This window comes from Oryctolagus cuniculus, chromosome 8 (genome assembly GCF_964237555.1).
Source record: "Oryctolagus cuniculus chromosome 8, mOryCun1.1, whole genome shotgun sequence".
NCBI classification, from domain to species: domain Eukaryota; kingdom Metazoa; phylum Chordata; class Mammalia; order Lagomorpha; family Leporidae; genus Oryctolagus; species Oryctolagus cuniculus.
Window position 1 is genome coordinate 40972836 of NC_091439.1, and position 26937 is coordinate 40999772.

Below are 26937 nucleotides of genomic sequence, written 5' to 3' on the forward strand. Positions count from 1 at the left end.
GCCGGGAAAGAGGGAACGTATTTTTACTTTGAGACACTGTTTTCCATTGTACCTACGTCTACTTAAGTTTTCTCTTTTGAAGAGCTAAGTGAACTCCTGTGTTTTGTCTCTGCACTTGCTGATCGCTTAAGAAGATGATTCAATGCCCTGTTTGAAAACCTAAGAAGCCTTTGTTACTAAAGGTCAATATGCAGAGTATGGCAGAACAGTTTACTTCGTGATACTTCTTAAAATTCTTTTCTCACTGACAAATTTGGCCCCTTCCACAGAGGCAGGATCAGCGAGTTTCTGGTAGGAGAAAGCCTTGGGTTTGCCAAAGCCTCCCCAACTGGGCTTGGTGACACCTACGAAAACCCCAGAAAGGAAATCCTCCGCAGGTCAGGCGGTGGGAGGCGTGGCCCCAGCTGTTTCTCAATTTGAAACGCTGAGTCGGGCATGGGCACCACAGCATTCCAGGAGCCTGAAGGAACTGGAATCGTTTTGTAATTCTAAATTCATCCTTCTGAGTGGAACTTGACGTACTGGATGAGGCTCATCTGTCCTGAAAAATTGTAGGGAGACCCAGAGCACATTGAAAATCCATTTGATCTTTCTCTTCTTCTAACACCATTCTTCACCCACCCCATGTCTTGAGGCTTTGGGAGGTGTTTTGCATCTCAGACACAAGTTGGAAAAAATCAGTTGCATCGAACGCATGCTCCTGCTGGATAGAGGCCGGCCTTGTAGCACAGGGGTTAAGCCTCTCTTTGTAATGCTGGCATCCTACATCGGAGTGCCAGTTCCAGTCCTGGCTGCTCTGTTTCTGATACAGCTCCCTGCTACTGTGCCTGAGAAGACACCAAAAGATGGCCCAAGAGAAATCCTGCCACCCATGGGAGACACCCAAATAGAATTCCAGGCTCCTGGCTTCAGCCTGGCCCAGTCCCAGCCCCTGTGGCCATCGGGGGAGTGAACCAGAGAATAGAAAATCTTTCTGTGTCTGTCTCTGCCCACTCTCTCTCTCTCTATTACTCTGGCTTTCATATAAATAAAATAAATCTGTAAAAACAATTATGGGCTTGTGAGCCTGAGGACAGAGAGAAGAGTGGGAGCCACCTATGGTGGAAACTGTAATATTTGTCCTTACCTATTCTCTCATGCTCCATAGTGATACAATCCATGAACTCCACCGGAAACACTCATTGCCTAGCACCACTGCAGCTAGCTCAGCGCAGCTGTTTGTCTACATTCTGGATATGAATGGAAGAGGTAGGTGCAACCTATGACAAATGCCCTTAAAGAGAGGAGGAGGCTCAGCTGCTTGCTCCTCCTATTGCTCAAAGATGAGATGTGGTGGCTACAGCTGATGCAGCATTCTTGGGCCTTGAGGTGATTTTAGGAACAGAAACTAGGTGCACTTGTGTAGGGAAACACTACAGCAGGAGGGATTGAGGCTCCTGAGGGCTTTGTGGAACAATGCCCTGATACGAGCAGTGCACTTCTTTCCTCAAGACATAAAATGAGAGAAAAATAAATCTTCTCATTTGGAGTTCAGTGTTCCATGCAACTAATGCTTCCCCTAATAGATCATGCAACATTTTTCACAGTTCCTTTGCTTGAAATGCTTCCAGATGCAGTTTGTTTTTGTTTTTCAAATATCTCCAGAGCTTTTAACAAAAAAAAAAAAAAAAACCTACAGCTGCCATTGATATAAAAGCTTCCTGCATATTTATCTGCAGGCAGAATAAATTCAGGAAGTTTTTTTTTCTCTTACTTATTTACTCTCCTACCACATCCTATTTCACATCTCCCAGCCCCTGCAGATTTTAACCATCCATATGATGAATTTTCACCAAACAGCTATAATATGTACAAAAACAAAGTGTTCATGGAGCTATTGTGATCTTTGAAAACACATTCTGAGAACAGTCAGGGCCTTTGATCAATTAAAAGATCAGCACCAATATCTGCTGGGATCCAATTCCCAGCCTCCAAACTTACAAGAAACATAATGAGGAAAAACAAACAAACAAAAAATCAACACCACCATGCCTAAATCAGTTTACTACTGTGAAGAGACACTGCTGTACACAGCAATAGATGGTCAAGAAAAGGTCCATGGCTATGGTCTTCCTGCACACACACACACACACACACACACACGCATGCAGAGTAAGGTTTATGAGGTCAGGGATGGCATCTAATGCATGTATTTGTTTACTCTGAAGTATGAATCAGTTCAAAGCTTCTTGAGCTGTTATTTTCTAACCTTCTGCCCATCTCTCTCACTCTCCTTCTACATCAGCAGGGAGGCGGAGAAGGAAGACTGAAAATAAGGTAATTAAAATAGAGAGGATCACCCAACCAAGTTTAAGAGTTCCCCTAGCATCCACTCAAAGGAACTCCCTCACACATGAACACGTCTTCCCCTCCGAAACCACGCTCCCAGGTGAGCAGGATTCAATAGCTCACCAAAAACTCTGCCTTGATGCCGTGTGCTGAACCTTTCACACAAGGCAATTATCTCACCACAGTACCGCCATTTAATGGTAGAACAGTTGAAAATCTTTCGATTTTTAAGTTCAGATAGATCTGGGTTCAAAGCTATTCAACATTTCATTGAAGAAGTGAATTCACTCTTTAATTCTCTCCCTTCTTTTCCTTTTAAATGGGGATAATGTGATGTTATTAATCTTTAGATTTGGCATCAGCATGGTAGCACAGTGGGTTTAGCCATGCTTTCCTGTTTCCCAATTCCCGACTGCTCCACCTCTGATCCAACTTCCTTCTAATGTGCCTGGGAAGGCAGGAGATGATGGTCCGAGTACTTGAGCCCCTGCCACCCATGAACACACATGCAAAGTAAGGCATGAGGTCAGGAATAGTGTATAATGCATGTATTTGTTTACTCTGTAGAATGAATCGGTTCAAAGCTTCTTGAGCTGAGACCAGGATGGAATTCTTGGTTCCTGGCTTGAGCCTGGCCCAGATCTGGCTGTTGTGTCCACTTGGGAAGTGAACTAGAGAGTGAAAGATCTCTAGCTAGCTAGCTAGCTCTCTATCTCTATCTCTATCTCTATCTCTATCTCTATCTCTATCTATCTATCATCTCTGTCTGTCCCTCTCCACCCCATCAGTAGCTCTGCCTCTCAAATACATAAAATAACTAAATCTTTTTAAAAGTAATCATCCGGGCTGGCACCGCGGCTCAATAGGCTAATCCTCCACCTAGCAGCGCCGGCACACGGGGTTCTAGTCCCGGTCGGGGCGCCGGATTCTTTCCCGGTTGCCCCTCTTCCAGGCCAGCTCTCTGCTGTGGCCCGGGAGTGCAGTGGAGGATGGCCCAGGTGCTTGGGCCCTGCACCCCATGGGAGACCAGGAGTAGCACCTGGCTCCTGCCTTCGGATCAGCGCGGTGCGCCGGCCACAGCGCGCCAGCTGTGGCAGCCATTGGAGGGTGAACCAACGGCAAAAGGAAGACCTTTCTCTCTGTCTCTCTCTCTCAGTGTCCACTCTGCCTGTCAAAAAAAAAAAAAAAGTAATCATCCGATTATTGAAAGGATTAAGACAACACTCCCATACTGAATGGCACACAGTAACACTCCATTGCAGATGATGAGGGTTGTGGCTATGAGCTCTCACAGCAGGCAATCATAGATCAGTCCAGTGTATAATGGGCTAAAGTCTCAGGTGATGAATAAACACATGATAGGTCAACTCTCCAGGCCTATCTTTCTCATCTGAAAATTAAGGACTTGACCCAAGTCATTGCTAGGAGCATTCTGTCCAACTCTAATATTTGATTAGTGTGTTACTATGACTCTTTTGGTAAAATAATTTCTTAAAGTCTTAAGCACATTTCTTTTTTCTTAATCAGAATTTAGGGGAAATGGCATATTTATGTTGGGTAATTCTCATTTGTGACTCACTGTTGGATGACTTTTGTCAAGTCTAACTTTATTAACCTCATTTTCACATTTATCAAATCATTGGGAATCCTATGATTCACATAGCCAACAGACGTATTAGGAAAAACATTTAAGAAATGCAAAAGGGGGGCTGGCCCTGTGGTGTACTGGATAAAAACCATTGCCTGTAGCACCAGCATCCCATCTGGGCACTGGGTTCGAGGCCCGGATGCTCCACTTCTGACCCAGCTCTCTGCTATGGCCTGGGAAAGCAGTAGAAGATGGCCCAAGTCCTTGGACCCCTGTACACATTGGGAGACCTGGAAGAAGCTCCTGGCTCCTGGCTTCAGATCAACCCAGCTCCACCTATTTGCAGCCATTTGGGGAGTGAACCAGTGGATGGAATACCTCTTTCTCTTTCTGCCTCTGCCTCTCTGTAATTCCACCTTTCAAATAAATAAATAAATCTTTAAAACAAGAAAAGAAATGCAGAAGGAAATTATGCTGAACAATTGAGTTTGTCGACTCAATTTTTGATATCATGGTTCTATGAAATCAATTTTTAAGTCTAAAAGAATATATTTCTCCTTTATCAAACTGTTTTTTACCTCAGATTTATGATTATCTTTGTCAAGATTTTAAATTCATGAACTGCATTGAATAAGTACATACACTGAGATCCTAAAAGAATTTTTCTCTTAGGAAAAGTATGAAGTATGCTAATGAACTTTAAATTAAAGATAGAGATTTAATAGAATTAGATAGTGAACAGATGCATTTTTCTTAAACCCTGACATGTAAGGAGTCTAACTGACGTTTCTGTATCTATGCCAGGAAACATATTTACATTGCATGTGACTCCAACAGAGTAAAATATGTTGTCCTTTGAAATATACAACATGCAACTTGCCACACTAAAAATGACTGAAAAGCATAGCCTACTATGAAAGTAATGACTCAAACGCAAATCCCTGGAGTGCCTGTTTTCCATGAAATACATGGAGTCGAATGCTCAGAGTAAATGCAAAAAAAAAAAAAAAATTACTTCTGAAACTCTTGAACAAATAAGGAGCACCACCCTGAGCAGGAACTAAATTGGATTGGAACATATGTTTGGTTTCCGCAGCCAAAGTACATAATCAAGTATAACAAAACAAAAGCTTGATATCAAACTTGCCAAGGAAACTTGTCCTGTCCTCCTGAAATATGCTCCCCTTTAAGTAAATCTTTCTCAAACCAAAACCAAATATCTAAAAATTCTACACTGTGTATTGGTCTTGGTCCACTGCACTGATTATGAAGGTGAGGAATCAGTCCACTATTGAGAGAAAAATCTTGATTACCTAAATTAATTTTCCAGTGGAGACATTAGTTAAAATGTATTTTACTATAATATATATATCTACCATATCTTATAAAATGTACTTGTCAGGTTTTAGAGGTAAATCAACAAATTGTTCTATGCATTCAACACTGAGCTAGTCATATTGAAAGACAAAAGACACAGCTCCTGCCAACGCGGTTACTAATTAACTGGACAATTGTTAATACATGAAAACCCATAACAGAGGGTAGTGATTTAGCACCATTGACCATAAATTCCAATTCTCAAGTCCAATTAATGCAAATAATAAAATAATGTAACTCTGCAACTAGTGGATATGGGTAGAAGTACCTAAAGCCTTATTGTCATCACTGTTTCCACCCTCATTCGGTTCCATGTTTTTAGGCTCCTAGAACCATTTATTCCTAGAAGTGGTTTTTCCATTTCCAATTTAAAACTGATCTTTACCTTCCATTCATTTATTTTCAAAGCCACCTCATAGTCTGGGTCTTGCCTTTCCCAATCCTCTGGTCCAATTCTCAAGTCCTTTTTCCTCCCTCTTCCATAGGTCAGACACCAGAGTCAAGGCCAGTTTTCTGACATGTTTAACACTACCTGTCAACATTGCAAGGTTTATGGGAAAGCATTACTTATAACTTCTACAGAAATCATATGTATTCCACATAATGTGTATGCATAAATATTCTGTTGAACTTCCATACTTTTAAGGAAATGATATCATCTATATTATGATAGAGCAGAAAAACAAGATGTATGTATGGTTTATTTTTCTTACCTTGGAAACAATGTAAAGCAACTTTTAGGTGCCTCTTTCAGAAACAACATTTTAGTATTTGTCTACAGAACAAAATCTGAAACATAGTATCCTCACTGCTCTGGCCTTGACTGTATTTCCAAATACCCAAATACTCCTACTTACCTGTCTTACATCTTCTACCCACTCCCCCAAACCCATAATTCTCCTGAAGAATAGTAAATTTCAAAGCCAAATGCAAGTCTCACCTCTTGCCTATGACATCATCTGATTCCCCCAAATAGAATAAGCCTCATTTTATGACCTGCTTATACATGTTCTGATTTCTATCATGGCACTCATAATGCTAGGATGTATATGGTTCATGGGTGTGCAACTCTTCTTACACAATTGCCCTCCACATCTCTGTCCTCGTAGCTATTTCATAAGCTCACACAGGGACACATTCAGTGCAAGTTAAGAAGCAGAAAAGGCTCACAACTGTATTTGGGTTCAAGTTCCACTTCACTCCAAATTCGAATTTCTTCTGACGCACACCTTGGAGGTCTTGCCATCCAAGCAAGCTACTGACTTTGACCGCCCCCCCCCCGTCCCGTGTGTGTGCGTGTGTGTGTCCTATCAGCATTTCAAATAAATTGAACTTAAATTTTTTAAAAGCTGCCATATTCTTACCTGAGCCTATCCCAATGGCCATACCTGATTGACCTGGACGTGAACTCAGCATGAACTGGGGTGATTGGAGAACATCTCAAGGATTTTTTAAACTGAAGCTTCAAAGTGAGTTGGTCCATCTCCTTTATGAAAGCATAGACTTGATGGTCAAGAGCTTGAGGTCAAGAAGCAGGTGTCTGGGGGCCGGCACCATGGCTCACTTGGTTAATCCTCCGCCTGCGGCGCCAGCATCCCATATGGGTGCCGGGTTCTAGTCCCAATTGCTCCTCTTCAAGTCCAGCTCTCTGCTGTGGCCCAGGAAGGCAGTAGAGGATGGCCCAAGTGCTTGGGCGCCTGCACCCGGGTGGGAGATCAGGAGGAAGCACCTGGCTCATGGCTTTTGGATTGGCCATTTGGGGAGTGAACCAATGGAATGAAGACCTTTCTCTCTCTCTCTCTCTCTCTCTCTCTCTCTCTCTCTCTCTCTCTTTAACTCCATCTGTCAAATAAAAAAAAAAAATAAAGAAGCAGGTGTCTGGACCAGCAGTTAAGCTGTTGGTTAGGAGGCCCACTTCCAATACCAGCTTCCTGCTAATACATACTACAGAATGTAGTGGGTGATGATTCAGGTGGTTGGGTCCCTGCCATTACATGGGACACCAGGAATGAATTCTTGGCTCCTGCCTTCAGCCTGGCCCGGCAGCCGCAGCAGCTGTACAAGTGTGGCAAGTGAACCAGCAGACAAGAGGTCTCACTTTGTTTGTCTCTCTATCCTTGTCTCTCTGCCTCTCAAATAGATACATTTGTTAGACAAAGATGGGTTGGCAGATTGGTATGTTAGTTCAGACAACAGCTGCTATGCCTGCACCCACATCAGAGTGCCTGGGGTTGAGTCCCAGCTCTGCTTGCAGTTCCAGCTTTCTGTTCATGCAGACCTGGAGGCAGCAGATGATGGTCCAAGTAGTGGGGCTCCACCAGCCATGTGGGAGATATGGATTGAGTTCCAGGCTCTGGGCTTCAGTCTGACCCAGCCCTGGCTGTTGTAGGCATTCAGAGAGTAAATCAGTGGATGGGAAATTCTCTCTCTCTTTCTCTCTCTCTCTCTTCCTCCCTTTATACAAAACATTTAAAAAGACCTAAAATGATGTTTCCAAATAATTCAGCTACGTGTTATTTCCAAAAAATAATTAATGATAATTTTTTAGGTAATAGAAAAATTTGAAGTCATGAGTTCACCACCACACAAAATATATTTGGCCTATGCTAAGGGGCAAAGGAGGTAAGACACAGAAGTACAAGAGAGAAATTCAGGCCTAAGGAAAATTACTATTGCCTATTGTCCCCAAGGCTTGGCTAACTCTCTGCTTTTTCATACTTTATTTGTTTGGAACATCTGTAAGATGTAAGGCAATAAATTCCTTATTTTTCTCATGCTGCTTTAAGTTGAGTCTCTGTCACATGCAACCCAAAGATTTCTAATATAATTACACTCATTTGTCTCTTATTTTTCTAGACAGAGTAATATTATGTCTATTATTAAATTTTATAGTAATTTTTAAATTATACTTTTACATAAAATCAATCAACAATGACGATATGATGAAGAAAAGCATTCCATTTATAATAGCATCAAGCAAAAAAATCCAAGAAAAATGGAGAAGTCAATAAAGTGAAATACATCCAATGATAATGGAGCTCACCTTATGCCATAAATTGACTTACAATTCAATGTAATCCTTTCAAATTCCCAACCATGTTTTTTACAAAAATTGACATGTCCCCAGATCCTCAAGTCAATGTGGATATGCCCAGAAAATCAAGTAAACAAAATGAGCTTTAAAAAGAAAAGCAAAATTGAATGACTTATCAATATAAACTACAAAGGGTAGTTTCATGTAGATCAGTAGAGCAGACTTAAAGATCCACTAATAAGCACATTCATTTAGGGCAAGTTGATTTTTTCTTTTTTCTTTTTATTTTGGAACTGACATGTATTTGTACTTACATGGGGTATAGTATGATAATTCAATTAATGTATGCACTATGGATTGGTCAAGCCAGGGTCATTAGCATCTCCATCTCCTCAAATATTATTGTTTCTAGGTTGGAATCTTGAAACTCTTCTTCTCTAGTTATTACAAAATGCATAATAAGTGTTATAACCAATAATTATCCTACCGTACTTACAGCTTTAGAACTAATTACTCTCACCTAACTTTGTTTTCACATCCATTGTCCAGTCTCTCTCTATGTTCTTTACTACCTATATTTCTAACCTCTATTCTACTCTCTGTGTATATGTGACCAACTTGTTTAGCTTCCATAAGTAAGAAGGCACATGTAGGAATTTGTCTTTCTCTGCCTGGCTTATTTCATTTGGCACAAGGCTCTCCAGTGTTACCATGTTGCCATAAATGACAGGAAACCACCCATTTTTATGGATTAGTAACGTTCCATAGTGTAGATAAACATCTTTAACCATTCACTTGGCAATGGGCAGCTTGGTTGCTTGCTTATCTAGGCTATTGTGAATCTTATTGCAGTAAACAGGTTTGCAAATATCTCTTTAATAACATGATTTCATTTCCTCTAACCATATACCCAGCAGTGGGATTGCTGGGGACTTTCACAGTTCTATTTGCAGTTTTTCAAGGAAACTCCAAGTTGTTTTCCATAATACCCATACTACTATTCATGTTCACCAACTGTGTAAAGATTTCCTTTTTCTTCAACTCCACTAGAATTTGCTATTTTTTGTCTTTTAGATAATAACCATTCTGAGTGAGATATTGCGATTTTGATTTGCATTTCCTCGATGATCAGTTATGGTGAGTTTTCCTGTATTTATTGGCCATTTACAGTTCTTCTTTTGAGAAGTATCTATTCAGGCTATTTTTAATTGGATTTTTTTCTATTCAGCTGTTTGCATTCCTTATATATTCTGTATATATTAGTCCCTCATCCAATTAATAGTTTGCAAATATTTTCTCTAATTCTGTAAGCAGTCTCTTCATTCTGTTGATCACTTCTTTTGCTATGCAGAACCTTTCAAGTTTTATATAATCCATTTGTCAAGTCTTGCTTTTGTTGCCTGTATTTTAAGTGTCTTATCCAAAAAAGTTTTTGCCTATACCAATGACTTAAAGTATAATCCAAAGTTTTTCTTTCTAGTAGTTTTACAATTTCAGCTTTTTTTTTTTTTTTTTTTTTTTTTTTTTTTTTTTTTTTTTTGACATGCAGAGTGGACACTGAGAGAGAGAGACAGAGAGAAAGGTCTTCCTTTTGCCATTGGTTCACCCTCCAATGGCTGCCGCGGCCAGTGCGCTGCGGCCAGCGCACCGCGCTGATCCAATGACAGGAGCCAGGTGCTTCTCCTGGTCTCCCATGGGGTGCAGGACCCAAGCACTTGGGCCATCCTCCACTGCACTCTCTGGCCACAGCAGAGAGCTGGCCTGGAAGAGGGGCAACCGGGACAGAATCCGGCGCCCCAACCGGGACTAGAACCCGGTGTGCCGGCGCCGCAAGGCGGAGGACTAGTCTAGTGAGCCATGGCGCCGGCAATTTCAGCTCTTATACTTAGGTCCTTGGTGCATTTTGAGTTGATTTTTTAAAGTTTTATTTACTTAATTTATTTGAAAGGCAGAGTAACAGAGAAGTGGGGAGAGACAGAGAGAGAGATTCTCCATCCCTTGGTTCACTCCCCAAATGGGTGCAAGAGCCAGGGCTAGGCCAGGCTGAAACTAAGAACCAGGAATTCCAGTCAGATCTCCCTCATGGGTGGCATGAACCCAAACACTTGGGCCATGTTCTGCTGCCTTCCCAGGAGCATTAGCAGGAAGTTGGATTGGAAGCAGAGTAGCCAAGACTCAAACCAGCATTCCAGTATGTGATGTGTTGCAAGCAGTGGCTTAATCTGCTGCACTACATTGGCCTCTGAGTTAACTTTTGTATAGGGTGAGAGGTGAGGAGTATAGTTTTCTTTTCTGCATATGAATATCCGGTTTTCTCCACACTATTTATTCACAAGGCTGTCCCTTCTACAATATATGTTATTGGAACCTTTATAAAAAATATCAGTTGACTAAATACACGGATTAGTTTCTGGATATTCTATTCTGCTGGCTTGTATGCCAGTTCCATGTTGTTTTGGTGATAGATTTTTGTATTACATTTTGAAGACAGGTGTTGTGATGCCTCCATCTTTGTTCTTTCTGCTCAGAATTGCTTTGTCTATTCTGAGTCTTTTGTGATTCCATATGGATTTTGGTGTTCTTTTCTCTATTCCTGTGAAGAATGGCATTATTATTTTAATGAGGACTGCCCTGAATCTGTAAATAATTCGGGTAATATGGACATTTTAACAACCTTAGTTCTTGCAACCCATGAGCATGGGATGAATTTCCACTCTTTGGTGTCCTCTATAATTTCTTCCATCAATGTTATATAATCTTCTACTTCTTTGGTTTCATTCATTCTTAGGTATTTTATGTGTGTTGCAATTGTGAGTGGAATTGCTTTCTAATTTCTTTTTCAGTCACTTCATTATTGCATATAGAAATACTACCGTTTTTGCATGTTGATTTAGTATCCTGCAACTGAATTCATTTATGGGTTCCAACAGTTTTTCCGATGGTGTCTTTAGCATTCTTCCCTCAATTTTTTCTATTTATCCCACAAATTATGCTTTTGGAATGCAGGGAACACGTGTGTTCCTCATCGTCAGTTCTTAACACACTTCCTAACACAGAGTGGCTACCACATGATTGAGTAATCTGAGAATGAATGAGTTTATTGGATTTACCATGAATTAATGAATCTAGGATAGCTAATTTCTCTATTCAGCACAACTGTTATTTTTACTACTGCCTTAACTAGTGTTTTATTGTTGTTTTTGTTCTGAAGGTAGTAATTTAAATATATAATCTAAAGATAGGGATGGAATGGAAGACATGGATGAATACAAGCACATAAACACAGTTAGCCACGGAAATGCCTACTTATCTTGTTTATCACTGGTTCAATAACTATTTATATTAGGTAAAAGAAAAATCAACATCCTTTCCCAACTTACCACAATATTAAACTTAGGGATCATCATGACAACAAAGTTTATATTAAGTGAAACTTTCTCTTTCTTTTTTTCTGTTTTTACAAGTATTTGAGTTTGATACTATCTGTATCAACACATTTCACATAGATTTTTACTGATATGGTAATTATATCAATAAAATAATTCAAAGTATGAAAAAATATCATTGTAAAGATTTTTCATAAAATTTTTGCTTATTTAAAACAGCAAAATGAAGCAGTCATTTGGACTAGCAGCTAAGAAACTGATTACAATGCCCACATTCCATATCAGAGAACCTGGGTTCAATATCCACCTCCAACTTCCTACTAATGCAAACCCGAGGAGACAGAATTTATGGCCCAAGTAATTGAATTCCTACCACCCACATGGGAGACCTGTATTGAGTTCTGGCTCCTGACTTTGCCCAACCCAGGCCTAGCTATTGCAGTACTTAGGAGTAAACCAGCAGATAGGAATGTGTGCTCTCTCTCTCTCTCTTTATCTCTCTCTTTCTCTCTCTCTCCCTCACTCATTTCTGTCTCTCAAATACATTAATTTAATTTATCATAACTCTTTTTCTCCCACTTTCTCTCTCTCCCTCCTGCTTCTCAAATAAATTAATTTAATTAATAGAAGAGTAACAAAAAATCCTTAAGAAAACATAAAGGTATTGGGAAAAAGATCACATGGTTAATTTCTATTATTTTCCACCAAAAATAAATATATAATTGGGGGTGAGGGCAGGTAAAGTTCAAAGTGCTGCCAGATAGTTAATAGTATATAAACTATCCAACAAGTCCACCCGCTCAGTTCAATTTGAAACAAAAATAAAAAGATTTGGTGGCCTCCAAAGTACACGAGAACATGTTGTACTTTGAGATTTCCACTTTAATTTTGCTTTTGTCCAAATTATTTTACATTCTAGAATTCTAGAATCAGTTCACGCCAGATGGATTTTTAAAATTTACTTACGTCTACACTTGAAGTGCACAGGATGTACTGTGAGCAGCTCTGGGGTTTAAGATACAGAAAGGCTCTCTGGGGCTTACAAACAACCAGTCCATGTCAAACCAGCTCAACTCAGCTGGCAAGAGACAGCACACAGCTGTTGGGAGGTGCTTAGACAGCCTCTTAACTAACGTAGCCACTGGCCAACTACTCTCTCCCAAATAGGCTTAATCAAGATCACCTTCAGCATTACTCTTCAAGATCTTATTTAAAAACTGTAGATGTCACATTTCTGATGCCTCTAAGAAGACTTTTCTTATGAACTCTTATAGCCTATTTGAACGTTCAATCAGTGTCAGGAAATCTTGATTTCTAAACTCAATTTCTCATGGTACAGCTGGAGTTCTCGTTCATGTTCACTGCGTTGCCTGTTCTGAGAAGTGGCAGCCTCCGTACCTAAGCGGGTCGTCCTACTCACTAATCAGCCTCTTGTGTTAGGATCCTATAACCTCTGGGGTGATTCTCCTCCCAAATTCATAAACTGGGACGTCCTGAACTGGATGTAATATCAAGCTGAGTCATTCCTAGTCTCCTATCAGCAAGGTTGTTGGATTCACGCGTTAGCTGTGATCCCATCAAGGAATGCTCTGCTCTCAACAGGCGTCTTCTCATACCTCTGCTTTCATTATCCACACGTATCATAAAAGAGTGCCCAGAAGAAAGCCATGGCCCCTCAGCATTTACTCTGCTTACCTTATTCCATGGCCCCGGAGAATCTGACTTGTGTTAAAACAGTTAAAATTATCAACAATCGGAGCTAAAAAAATCTAATGAACTCTTTTCAGTTCATATTTTAGTAAACTTCTGGGGAGTATTTGATTTCCTTTCTTTCTTTTGTCTTGGTAACCACTTTTTCCCTACTTTTCAACAAACACCTTCTAGGGTTCCTTAAAGTATCCAACTTATCTGCTTTTTAAATGTTGATTATCCCCAAGGTTCCAGCCTAGACACGTCCTCTCTTCCCATAACTTCAGCTGCACCTGCATAACACAAGGTAAGGCTTTTCCTCTAAGACCTCAGACCTGGAAACACCTCCTTCAAGCAACAGTTCTCAGATAATGTGCATGATTCAACTTCTATCATCTCCAGTCTGGAATTGCGCTTACCGACGTATGTACGTTCAGTGTTGCCAGAATCTCTGTCTGATAGGAAAATCAGAGAGAGTCAGATTCTCACAGGTTCTTGTTTTACCCTTGTAGAGAAGGGAAAACTTTTTCTTTACCCTGTAAGGGTTCAATAACCAAATCTATGAAAGAAGCTCTTGGTAGACAGATGAACAGGAGAAAAGGTATATAAATTTATTACATGCACAGGAACAGCACACAAAAGAAAAATGAATGTGCAATACTCAGGGAGATCCAGAAACTTATATACACTCTCTCCACAGGGGAGACAGCAGGGGCATGTAGGTGACTCAGGAAAGAGTGACTGATTTGGGGGACAGATGAATGGACCTCCAGAAGAATAGATGCTACCCTAAACCAAAGCATACTGTTGACCTTGAGTCTCCTTTCCTGTGAAAAGGGTTCACCTTTATTCCTTGGTTGATAAGATTCCTGGAGAAAGGATTAATGACAACTGAGTTCCTTTTGGAGGGCCTATCTTTAGGCAGAAAAGGAAAGTTCAGAGAAAGCCTTTCCCTGCGTTTGCAGTTCCCTGTGTGCCATTGGTTTGAAGTTCAAAGCAATCTACTTGGGGTGGTATGTCCTGAACTCCGTCAACTTCTTTCTCCCAGCAAAGACTTTTTTTCTGGACAGATAACAATCCACAAAAACCCATTCCACATTCTACAACTATAGTAACTGGATGACAGTTGGAAACATCGAACTTTGGCTCAAATCACCCAGAATAGGAGGATACATGCAAAGATACATTTCAGGTTTGTTGGGCCTTTGGAACTCCATCCCATCTGCCCTACTGCTGTTTCACATTGTTCTCTGTAATAGATAACCTCAGTGCTTCCCCACTCTGCATTACCAGGGTTGAGATGTAAGAAGGCAGATGAAGGAGAATTTGCATTCAGATGGCCCAGGATTAAACACCAGCTCCTCCACTTAAAACTGTATAACCCTATGGGCTCCAGGTTCTAGTCCTGGTTGCTCCTCTTCCAGGCCAGCTCTCTGCTGTGGCCCAAGAGGGCAGTGGAGGATGGCCCAAGTGCTTGGGCCCTGCACCCACATGGGAGACCAGGAGAAAGCACCTGGCTCCTGGCTTCGGATCGGCACAGCATACCGGTTGTAGTGGCCATTTGGAGAGTGAACCAGCAGAGGGAAGACCTTTCTCTCTGTCTCTCTCTCTCACTGTCTATAACTCTACCTGTCCAAAAAAAAAAAAAAAAAACTGTATAACCCTGAGTGAGCTTCTCTAGGCGCCTTTTTATCTGTTTTATGAAAAAAATGAAGGTTTTCATTGGGTGATTGTGATGATAAGCAAGATCAATACACTTAAACCATACCTGCCTCTTGATTAAGTGCTCAATAAATGAGAGCTATCATCACTATTATTTCTATCAAAGACCTTTCCTTCTGGATTTCCCCCAGCTTTCTTCCTTTTCAGCAGTTCTCTCATCTACACAAAGAGCTTCCAAGGCTAGCTTTGGATCGTCTCAGAGTCAGGGTCACAAATACTGAGCTCCAGCATAGCTATGTCCATATGGCACCCCCTAGTGGCAGCTCAGTGACTGACTCTGGGGGCACCCATGGCACCCCAGGGTTCCATCAAGGGTGAAGTCTGTCTCACGTTAGGACATGGTCTCCACACCCAACCTTGCCCATGGCTTGGTTGTGATGGTGCTTGCAGAATACTGACAATCCCTCACATTCCACATCCTGTAAAGTGGCACAAGACAACTTCTAGCACACAACACACAACACACATCTAGCAGGGAGTTTTCACCCTCTGGAAACCAGGAGACAAGGCTACATCAACAGGTTCATCTTCATTTACTCACCTGGGACCGCTGGATACATAGATACAAATTTCCTCCAGAGATAGCCCTAGGTGTCATGTTCTACAACATGAATAAAAGGCAACTAATCAATACCATGAATAGCTTGAGAGTATAACTGCTCTTGAACCTGGCTGTTCAAAGTTGTAAAACCAAAAACATTGGTGACACGATAGGGAATCACAGCAAATTTGTTGACACAAGATTCCAGAAACCATTTTTATTGCTCATTTCTTTGCTCAATATGATAAGAAGCAATATTCTCAAAACACGTGATTTTTAAAACTCACATTCATTTTCTCCATATTTTAGATGAGAAAACTGAGACATAAAAACAATTAAAAAGTTGCCAAAGGTTGAACATCTACAAAATGGCACAAAGAATGCTGAACTACAACTTTAGAAAGTTCAGGGGATAGCGAGAGAGAAGACAGTAGGAGAAGAGTGGAAAGGTGGGGAGAGGAGAGGAAAGGACAGGAAAGATGGGAGGGGAGGGGAGGGGAGGGAAAGGAGGAGAAGAGAATAGGAAAGAAGATAACAACAATAAGAAGGAGGAGGAAGAAGAAAGGAAGGAAGAAACAAAGAAGATAGAGGGCTATCCAGGGGAAGGGAGGGAGGGAGAAAGTAAGATACTAAGCAAAAAGATACCTGATGTGTTTCAATAAAAAGCAGAGCCAACCCAGGTACTGGACAATAACAGGGAGTGAAAGGACTCGGCATGAGGAAAGGACCTCTGAAGCTGTCCAAACAATGCAGTTAGCTATAGCTTGAAAGTCAGACAGTGATTCACCCTGAGCTAAAGAGCTGCTCTGAACTCTTACTCTGGGTCACACTGTGTCCCCTGACACAAGACTCTAACCCTCTACTAGAAAACATGAGAAATGTAGCAGCTCTCCTTGGGGGCTCATTCGCCATTCACAATGATGATAATATGGATATTTATCTATGTTAATCACACACTGAGAAATTGTTCAGATAGTGCATTTGCTGAAGAGTGACTTAAACAGACTAAGACACTGGCCCAGAATTGTGCTCAACAGAGACAATCACACACCCTTGGGTTGACATTCTTCTACACTATAAGTCATGACTGCCCATGCTACTTGTCTCTGTATCTCCCATTCCCAAATTATTCCTTTTAGCTTCTCATGGGCAATAGAAGCAGAGAACCATTGCCTTGGTACTGACCATGTGGTTTTCAACTCCTTTCTTTAACAAAATCTCCAATACTAGAACTTTTCTTGGCTTTTACAGTACTGGTGCTTCAGTCTGTGGTAACCCTATTCTTAGAGGCAGGGATCCCAAACAACCTCAGATACTCAAGCAAGGGTCTGCATGGTCCAAGGCCCCTAGCGTTGGCCATCACAGTCACACCACCTCGCCATCTCTCCCCATCAGAAGGTTTTACAGCATAGATATTCTTGACCTACTTAAAAAACTCTAAGCTCCTGCAGTAAAAGTACATGCATAAATACGTACCAGATGCACAGATAAAATTTAAGAAGAATAGATTATGGATACGGACCTGTCAACATGACCTTCACAATCACATTGTTTCATCCTCCCATGTGGAGTCCACCTGTGGTGCCTTGTCAGTGCGTTTGGTTGAAACTCAGTAGGGTCCCACCTTCAAAGTTGGCTCTGTGCCTATGGGATTTTTTTCTCCAGTTTTGCTTTCAGCAATGTGACTGCCTGTAGAAGTAAAAAAACTTGTCAAATAAATACCTCTCTTTTAAAAATTTGTCTCTAAAGGAAAATTGTTTTAGTATTAAGGTTAGAAAGACCAGTAGGCCTTGTTCTTTGACCAGTAACAATGATATAAAAGTCACATGAGGACAACTACTCTTCACTACTAAGTTTTTTCTCTTAACTACTCTTCCAAATGAAAATACTTTCTATGAGCTATGTATCAAACTTTTCTAAACAGGAGTTCACACAATTGAAAACACATAAAACAGAGCAGAGAAGTAGAGCAATAAGGTTCACCTTGAATGAAAGAATGCATTGCCTTGTACTAACCAAATATCCTGCCTCTTTGCCATACAGGTTTGAGGAATACTTCTACCAACCTACTCGGCTATTCATGAAGGGAACAGCATAGAGAAGAAAATCTCAAAAGAACATTGTAAGTCTAGTGCTTTTCAAAGACAAATTCTGATCTTGCTGAATTCTGATTTATATTCAGATGAAATCATCATTAAAATAGGCTGTAGTTCTATTGAAGTTCTTTTTTTTTTTTTTTGACAGAGTGGACAGTGAGAGAGAGAGAGAGACAGAGACGGAGAGAAAGGTCTTCCTTTGCCGTTGGTTCACCCTCCAATGGCCACCGCGGCCGGCGTGCTGCGGCCAGCGCACCACGCTGATCCGATGGCAGGAGCCAGGAGCCAGGTGCTTCTCCTGGTCTCCCATGGGGTGCAGGGCCCAAGCACCTGGGCCATCCTCCACTGCACTCCCTGGCCACAGCAGAGAGCTGGCCTGGAAGAGGGGCAACCGGGACAGAATCCGGCGCCCTGACCGGGACTAGAACCCGGTGTGCCGGTGCTGCAAGGCGGAGGATTAGCCTAGTGAGCCGCAGTGCCTGCCTCTATTGAAGTTCTTAAAACCGTACCATCCTCCTAAATGGAAGTGATGATTAATTTTATTGTGTCAAGTTGGATCAAGGAAAGCCTGGAAGATCGTTATTTTGGGTGTGTCTGCAAAGGTGTTTCCAGGCGATATTTACATGCAAGTCTGAATGGACTCCATGGAAAAAACCAGGCCTCAGTGTGGACAGGCACCATCAGCTGCTGGGAGACTGCGGAGACTGCAGAAATGAATTAGTCTCGCACTCTGGAAGCCTTGACACACTTGGCTCTTGCCTTGGATGGCAGTTGCTGCCCTCTGGACTCCAGGACTTATGAGAGCAACCTCCTTCCTAGCACTGAGGCTGTCAACCTCCAACTGAGAGCTGCACTCTTGGCCTCCCTGGTTCTGTGGTCCTCAGACTGAGCCACACTGCCGTCATCCTGGGGGCTCCAGCCTACAGATGACTTGACACGGGCCTTCTTAGCTGCCGAAACTGGATGAGCCACTTACTCTAATAAATCCTCCTTCATATTTACGTATCTTATAGATGCCGCATCTCTGAAGAACTCTGACTAATACAATACAACTGACTGGAAATGGGATTACTCCCTCCCTAAATCAGATATATGCTAAGAATATCAGAATCTCCCATCTTTTCTGTTGCACGGCTAACATCTAATAAGGATATGCCAATATATGGGCTAAGTTCTTTTACCAATTTGTTGTGAGGGGTTTAGAAGTTGAATGTCACATTTAACAAAGAATGAAAGAACAACAGAAACAAAATGGCCACTTGGAATTCATCAAACGAACTGAAAGATTCCCTAGTTATAACCACTCACTATGGTCTCTCTAGTCTAACAACATAACTAATACACATCATCTTCACTCTACTCTCAGCAATTGCAGTCTTAGTTCAGGCACACAATAATTCTTGTGTGGATAATTCTCATAGCCTCCCATTCATTCTTGCTGCCATCAGACGTGACCCCTCCAATTCATCCTTCCCACAATGATCTCTACGTAGCATAAATCTAATCATGTATCTCCTGGAATGAAAATGCCTCAATGGTTTCCATAACCTTTTGCATAGACTTCAAACACCTTATCAAGATATCTGAGGAACTTCAGGAACCGCATGGTGCCTGTTGCTCCAACCTTTCCTCCTGACCTTCTATGCATCCATCTTCTCCCTAGACAGCCTGGCTCTTTGAGTAGGGACAGATCTCCATGCTGGGGCGGGCAGCAAGTGTGTGGATCCAGAAAGCAAGTGGGAAGACATATACAAGGAAAAGAAACACTTTAAAGCAATGAATTTGTAAAGTGGTCATGGGTGCCTATACATGGAACCAAGAAGATATTGGGGCATAAAAACAATGAGGTTCAAATCTGACAACAAAAGGACAGTCCATCTGAGAGGCAGTGAGCTTTTGCCTATCCTTGGCCAGGTGGGTTTCCTGTTCTAAAACCCTCTCTCTCCTTTCTTTCACTCCTCTCACCTGATTGTCATCAAGATGGATCACATATGTCAATGCCTCTGAGGAAATTTTCCAGAACTCTCTTGGCTAAGTTGAAGCATCTGTGCTCCCTTGATACTCTGCATATCTATTTCAATACCTGCTCACCCATTGCACCAATTTCAGTACAAGAGGTATCTGAAATTTCATGGAAAATGTACAATATGAAAGATCCACACAAAATACACTTTCAATTCTATTTTCCATGAAGGGTTTAAAGTCCCCTCATATGACTTCCCCACAATCCTTGGAAAGCAAAAGCGCCTGGCCAAAAAACAATGCCTAATGGTGGTTATGGGAGTCTCACCAAACTAAACATTTTGTGACTCCTATGGCCTGGCACCCACCCAGACCATACACCCAACTGAATCTAGAACCTGCCTGCATCTCATCATTCCTGGCTCATAGATGCCCACTATGATGAGAGACAGTGTTATTGGGTTGTGACTTTGACAGATGAAAATGTGACAAGGTGAATCAGGTAACATTGTTGAGAGAAAATTTGGAGAAAAGGCCAAACACCTGGTTTATCATCAACATTCTTCCACTGCATGACTTTGGGTAAGTCATTTCTTTTCTCTGAGCCTGTGTTTTTTCATGCCTAGAATGAGAAATTAGTACAAGATTACCTTTAAAGTTTTTTTTTCAATAGTGGCATCCTAGGTTCTATAGTGGAACTTTCTTCTTTATCTGCTTTAATGAACTTGAATTGCATTTTGCTCTTAGTATTTAGTATCCCAAATCAGAACATTGTAGCACCCTTCCTTAACATCCACCAAACACAAAAATCCATGGTAATTAAAGTGTGATTTTTTAAAAAAGATTTATTTCTTTGGGGCCAGCACTATGGGGTAGTGGGTAAAACCACCATCTGAAGTTTGAGTCCCGGCTGCTCCACTTCCTATCCAGCTCACTGCTGTGGTCTGGGAAAACACTAGGAGATGGCACAAGTCCTTGGGCCCCTGCACCCATATGGGAGACCTAGAGGAAGCTCCTGGTTCCTGGCTTCAGATCGGCATAGCTCCTACTGTTGCAGCCATCTGGGGAGTGAATCAGCAGATGAAAGACCTCTCTCTCTCTCTCTATCTCTCTCTCACCCCCCCTTCTTTATAACTCTGCCTTTCAAATAAATAAATAAATCTTTAAAAATCAATAAATAAATAAAACCCACAATGTCAGGCTTCAACACTGTGAGAGAATGAAATGCTCAAGTTTAAAAAAATTTTTTCTTTTTTTTTAACTTTTATTTAATGAATATAAATTTCCAAAGTACAGAATATAGATTACAATGGCTTCCCCCCCATAATGTCCCTCCCACCCGCAACCCTCCCCTTTCCCACTCCCTCACCCTTCCATTCACATCAAGATTCATTTTCGATTCTCTTTATATACAGAAGATCAGTTTAGCATACATTAAGTATAGATTTCAACAGTTTGCTCCCACACAGAAACACAAAGTGAAAAATACTGTTTGAGTACAAGTTATAGCATTAAATCTCAATGTACAGCACACTAAGGACAAAGATCCTACATGAGGAGTAAGTGCACAGTGACTCCTGTTGTTGACTTAACAAATTGAAACTCTTGTTTATGGCTTCAGTAATCACCCTAGGCTCTTGTCATGAGCTGCCAAGGCTATGAAAGCCCCCTGAGTTCAATGACTCTGATCATTTTTAGACAAGGCCATGGTCAAAGAGGAAGTTCTCTCCTCCCTTCAGAGAAAGGTACCTCCTTCTTAGAAGACCTGTTCTTTCCACTGGGATCTCACCCTCAGAGATCTTTCGTTTAGGTCATTTTTTTTTCCCCCAGAGTGTCTTGGCTTTCCATGCCTGAAATACTCTCATGGGCATTTCAGCCGGATCTGCATGCCTTAAGGGCTGATTATGAGGCCAGAGTGCTATTAGGACATTTGTCATTCTATGGGTCTGCTGTGTATCTCACTTCCCATGTTGGATCATTCTCTCCCTTTTTGCTTCTATCAGATAGTATTTGCAGACACTATTCCTGTTTATGTGATCCCTTTGGTTCTTAGTCCTATCATTTTGATCAATTGTGAACAGAAATTGATCACTGGGACTAGTGAGATGGCATTGGTACATGCCACCTCGATGGGATTGAATTCGAATCCCCTGGTATGTTTCTAACTCTACTGTTTGAGGTAAGTCAGCTCGAGCATGTCCCAAATTATACATCTTCTCCCTCTCTTATTCCCACTCTTATATTTAACAGGGATCACTTTTCAGTTAAGTTTCAGCACTTAAGAATTGTGTATTGATTACAGTATTCAACCAAAAGTATTAAGTAGAACAAACAAAAAAAAAATACTAAGAGGGATAACATATTAAGCTGCTCATCAACAGTCAGGGTGAGGGCTGATCAAGTCACCGTTTCTCATAGTGTTCATTTCACTTTAACAGGTTTCCTTTTTGGTGCTCAGTTAGTTGTCACCTATCAAGGAGAACAAGTGGTATTTGTCCCTTTGGGATTGGCTTATTTCACTCAACATAATGTTTTCCAAATTCCTAACAGGGATTACTTTTCAGTTCAAATTTAAACACCTAAGAATAATTGTGTGTTAATTACAGAGTTCAACCAATGGTACTAGAACAAAAAAAAAAAAATACTGAAATGGATAAAGTATTACATTGTACATCAACCGTCAGGACAAGAGCTGATCAAGTCACGTTTTCTCATAGTGTCCATTTCACTTCAACAAGTTTCCCCTTTGGTGCTCAGTTAGTTGTCGCCAATCAGGGAGAACATATGATATTTGTCCCTTTGGGACTGGCTTAATTCACTCAGCATGATGTTTTCCAAATTCCTCCACCTTGTTGCAAATGACTGGGTTTCGTTGTTTTTGACTGCTGTATAGTATTCTATAGAGTACATGTCCCATAATTTCTTTATCCAGTCTACTGTTGATGGGCATTTGGGTTGATTCCAGGTCTTAGCTATTGTGAATTGAGCTGCAATAAACATTAATGTGCAGACAGCTTGTTTGTTTGCCAATTTAATTTCCTTTGGGTAAATTCCAAGGAGTGGGATGGCTGGGTTGAATGGTAGGGTTATATTCAGGTTTCTGAGGAATCTCCAGACTGACTTCCATAGTGGCTTAACCAGTTTGCATTCCCACCAACAGTGGGTTAGTGTCCCTTTTTCCCCACATCCTCGCCAGCATCTATTGTTGGTAGATTTCTGAATGTGAGCCATTCTAACTGGGGTGAGGTGGAACCTCATTGTGGTTTTGATTTGCATTTCCCTGATTGCTAGTGATCTTGAACATTTTTTCATGTGTCTGTTGGCCATTTGGATTTCCTCTTTTGAAAAATGTCTATTGAGGTCCTTGGCCCATCTCTTAAGTGGATTGTTTGTTTTGATCTTGTGGAGTTTCTTGATTTCTTTGTAGATTCTGGTTATCAACCTTTATCAGTTGCATAGTTTGCAAATATATTTTCCCATTCTGTCGGTTGTCTCTTCACTTTCCTGACTGTTTCTTTTGCAGTACAGAAACTTCTCAATTTGATGCAATCCCAATAGTTCATTTTGGCTTTGACTGCCTGTGCTTCTGGGATGTTTTCCAAGAAGTCATTGCCGGTATCTATATCTTGCAGGGTTTTTCCAATGCTCTCTAATAATTTGATGGTGTCAGGTCATAGATTTAGGTCTTTAATCCATGTTGAGTGGATTTTTGTGTAAGGTGAAAGGTAGGGGTCTTGATTCATGATTCTGCACGTGGAAATCCAGTTTTCCCAGCACCAGTTATTGAATAGACTGTCCTTACTCCAAGGATTGGTTTTGGATCCTTGATCAAATATGAGTTGGCTGTAGATGTTTGGGTTGATTTCTGGTGTTTCAATTCTGTTCCATTGGTCTATCCATCTGATTCTGTACCAGTACCATGCTGTTTTGATTACAACTGCCCTGTAGTATGTCCTGAAATCTGGTATTGTGATGCCTCCAGCTTCATTTGGGTTGTACAAGATTGCTTTAGCTATTCGACGTCTCCTGTGTCTCCATATAAATTTCAGCACCATTTTTTCCAGATCTGAGAAGAAGGTCTTCGGTATCTTGATTGGTATTGCATTGAATCTATAAATTGCTTTTGGGAGAATGGACATTTTGATGATATCATACAAAAGCATCCAAATCAGGGTATTAAGTATTATTTGCATCCTAGAAAGTGTTCTTGTGCCAGATTCCAGACTGTCTTCCGTAGACTATCCCATACAGGCAGGGACAGCCCCACACAGGCAGAGACTGTTCTGATTTTGAGCACAATGGATTCCATCTAACTACTGTGGAAGTTTCTTTAAATGGAATCTAAAGATCTGGATGAATCTGTATAGTTGCAACAGTAGATGATTATTTTATATTGTTCAGTAATATTCCATTGCACAACTATACCACAATTGGAACTCCAGAGCTCTGCCAACATTTGATGATTTCAACTCATTGCCTGCAAATACACAATTTTATTTCATCCTTTCTCATGTGTTTACCTTAGTTTTCTTGAATTTTATCAGCTAGGACTTTGGGAATAATGTTTTTTTTTAAAACTTTTATTTAGTAAATATAATTTTCCAAAGTACAGTTTATGGATTACAATGGCTTGCCCCCCCCATAACATCCCTCTCACCCAAAACACTCCCATCTCCCGCTCCCTCTCCCCTTCCATTCACATCAAGATTCATTTTCAATTATCTTGATATACAGAAGATCAATTTAGTATATATTAAGTAAAGATTTCAACAGTTTGCACCCACACAGAACATAAAGTGTAAAATACTCTTTCAGTACTAGTTATACCGTTAATTCACATTGGACAACACATTAAGGACAGAGATCCTACATGAGGAGTAAGTGCACAGTGACTCCTGTTGTTGACTTAACAAATTGAAACTCTTGTTTATGGCTTCAGTAATCACCCTAGGCTCTTGTCATGAGTTTCCAAGGCTATGGAAGCCTTTTGAGTTCACCGACTCTGATCATATTTAGACAAGGTCATAGTCAAAGTGGAAGTTCTCTCCTCCCTTCAGAGAAAGGTACCTCCTTCTTTGAAGACCTGTTCTTTCCACTGGGATCTCACCCTCAGAGATCTTTCGTTTAGGTCATTTTTTTTTCCCCCAGAGTGTCTTGGCTTTCCATGCCTAAACTACTCTCATGGGCTCTTCAGCCAGATCCAAATGCCTTAAGGGCTGATTCTGAGGCCAGAGTGCTGTTTAGGACATCTGCCCTTCTATGAGTCTGCTGTGTATCCTGCTTCCCATGTTGGATCATTCTCTCCCTTTTTTATTCTATCAGTTAGTATTTGCAGACACTAGTCTTGTTTATGTGATCCCTTTGACTCTTAGACCTATCATTATGATCAATTGTGAACAGAAATTGATCACTGGGACTAGTGAGATGGCATTGGTACATGCCACCTTGATGGGATTGTATTGGAATCCCCTGGTATGTTTCTAACTCTACCGTTTGGGGCAAGTCCGATTGAGCATGTCCCAAATTGTACATCTCTTCCCTCTCTTATTCCCACTCTTATATTTAACAGGGATCACTTTTCAGTTAAGTTTCAACACCTAAGAATAATTGTGTATTAATTACAGAATTCAACCAATAGTATTAAGTAGAACAAACAAAAAAAATACTAAGAGGGATAACGTATTAAGTTGTTCATCAACAGTCAGGGCAAGGACTGATCAAGTCACCGTTTCTCATAGTATTCATTTCATTTTAACAGGTTTCTATTTTCATTTCTTGTAATTCTCTATTTTAGAGTTTACATCTGGTTCTTCTTATAAGTTTCATTCCTCTGCTATTTCCCCATGTATTAGTCAGCTTTTCATTACTATAACTAAAATACTAGAAAACCTAATTTATAAAGGAAAAGGATTGTTTTCACTCACAGTTTTGAAGGTTCACAGTCCAAATCAGGTTATTTCATTGGTCTGGCATCTAAAGAAGATGAGAAACGGTGGAACATGTGCCATGAAAAGATCACACGGTGAATCAGGAAGCAGAAAGAGAATAATAGCTCGATGTAACTCATCTTATATAACCAACCCCCTCACAAGACAATGGGGGACAAATCCCCTAGTGACCTGAAGACCTTTCGATGGGCCCAGCCCTCAAACACCATTCTTGGATCAAGCCTCCACCATTAAGCCATGTTCCATTATTAATCTGTTTACTGCTAACATAAGAATTTGGTGTCTAAATGTCTGTATGAGTTTACAAGCAAAATCATGTTCAAACTGTAGTACCTCATTTCTTCATTTATTATGAATATGTTTTCCTTTAAGTCTTTGAATATATATGATTGTTTTAAAGTCCTGGTGTACTGTCTTGTTATGTCAATTCAATCTGTTTGCATTCACTTCTTTCACCCATTATAATAGGTTTGTTCATGTGCACAAAAACTTTTATTGCAAATGGTACACTGTGAATAACACATTGAAGAGACACTGAATTCTGTTACATTTCTCTGAGGAGTGTTAACTTTTGTTCTAGCATGCCATTTAATTACTGGTTGACCAACTGGATTTTGAAGAGGCATTCTTAATGAAACTTCCATAAATGTGGAGAATTTGTTGGTGCATGTCTTTTTAATTCACACTTTGTATGAAAGCAAATTCTCTAATCCTGTAACTTTTTACAGCTTCTGAAGCATAGCCTGGTTGGAGTTTCAAATGAAAAGCCCAAAGCAGTCACCAAGCCCTTCTGAAAAAGTAGGGGTGAAACTCCAGACTCTGTCTCCCCTCTAGCAAGCATCTGTTGAAATATCTGTTTTTCACCTTCAGCCTTTCCACTCTTGCCTTCTAATAGAATTTTTAAAGCTACCCCTTTTGAAAATCAAGATAAAAAAAAATCAACCACCGGGCAGGAGAGCTTATTCATAGAATTTCATAGTCTTCCTTCAAAAGACATCCCCTCTGAATTTTTAATCATTCATGTAGCCCCAAACTATCCTCTTATACTTCAAGTCAACAAGACTATAGCTTTCTGGTTGAATATAATTGTCCTAGAAAATACTCCACAGAATGTATTGTCCACTCAGAAACAGCAAAATCATATATATATATATATATATGTATGTGTATATATATATATATACATATGTGTGTATATATATATATCTCACCTAGTGAATTACCCTTCCTTCAAGGGCTAAATTTCCTTCCATTTCTGCTTGCTTT

At 40.6% G+C, this 26937-nt stretch overlaps 1 long non-coding RNA gene across 1 annotated transcript; it reads right to left on the reverse strand.

Annotated features, from left to right (window-relative positions):
* Positions 1-15590: 15590 nt before the first annotated feature.
* Positions 15591-25698, reverse strand: LOC138843491 (uncharacterized). The gene is made up of 3 exons (XR_011378257.1): positions 25648-25698; positions 17188-17354; positions 15591-15725 (listed from the first exon to the last, which is right to left on the reverse strand). It is a non-coding gene; the product is annotated as an uncharacterized lncRNA (long non-coding RNA).
* Between the last annotated feature and the right edge of the window lie 1239 nt (positions 25699-26937).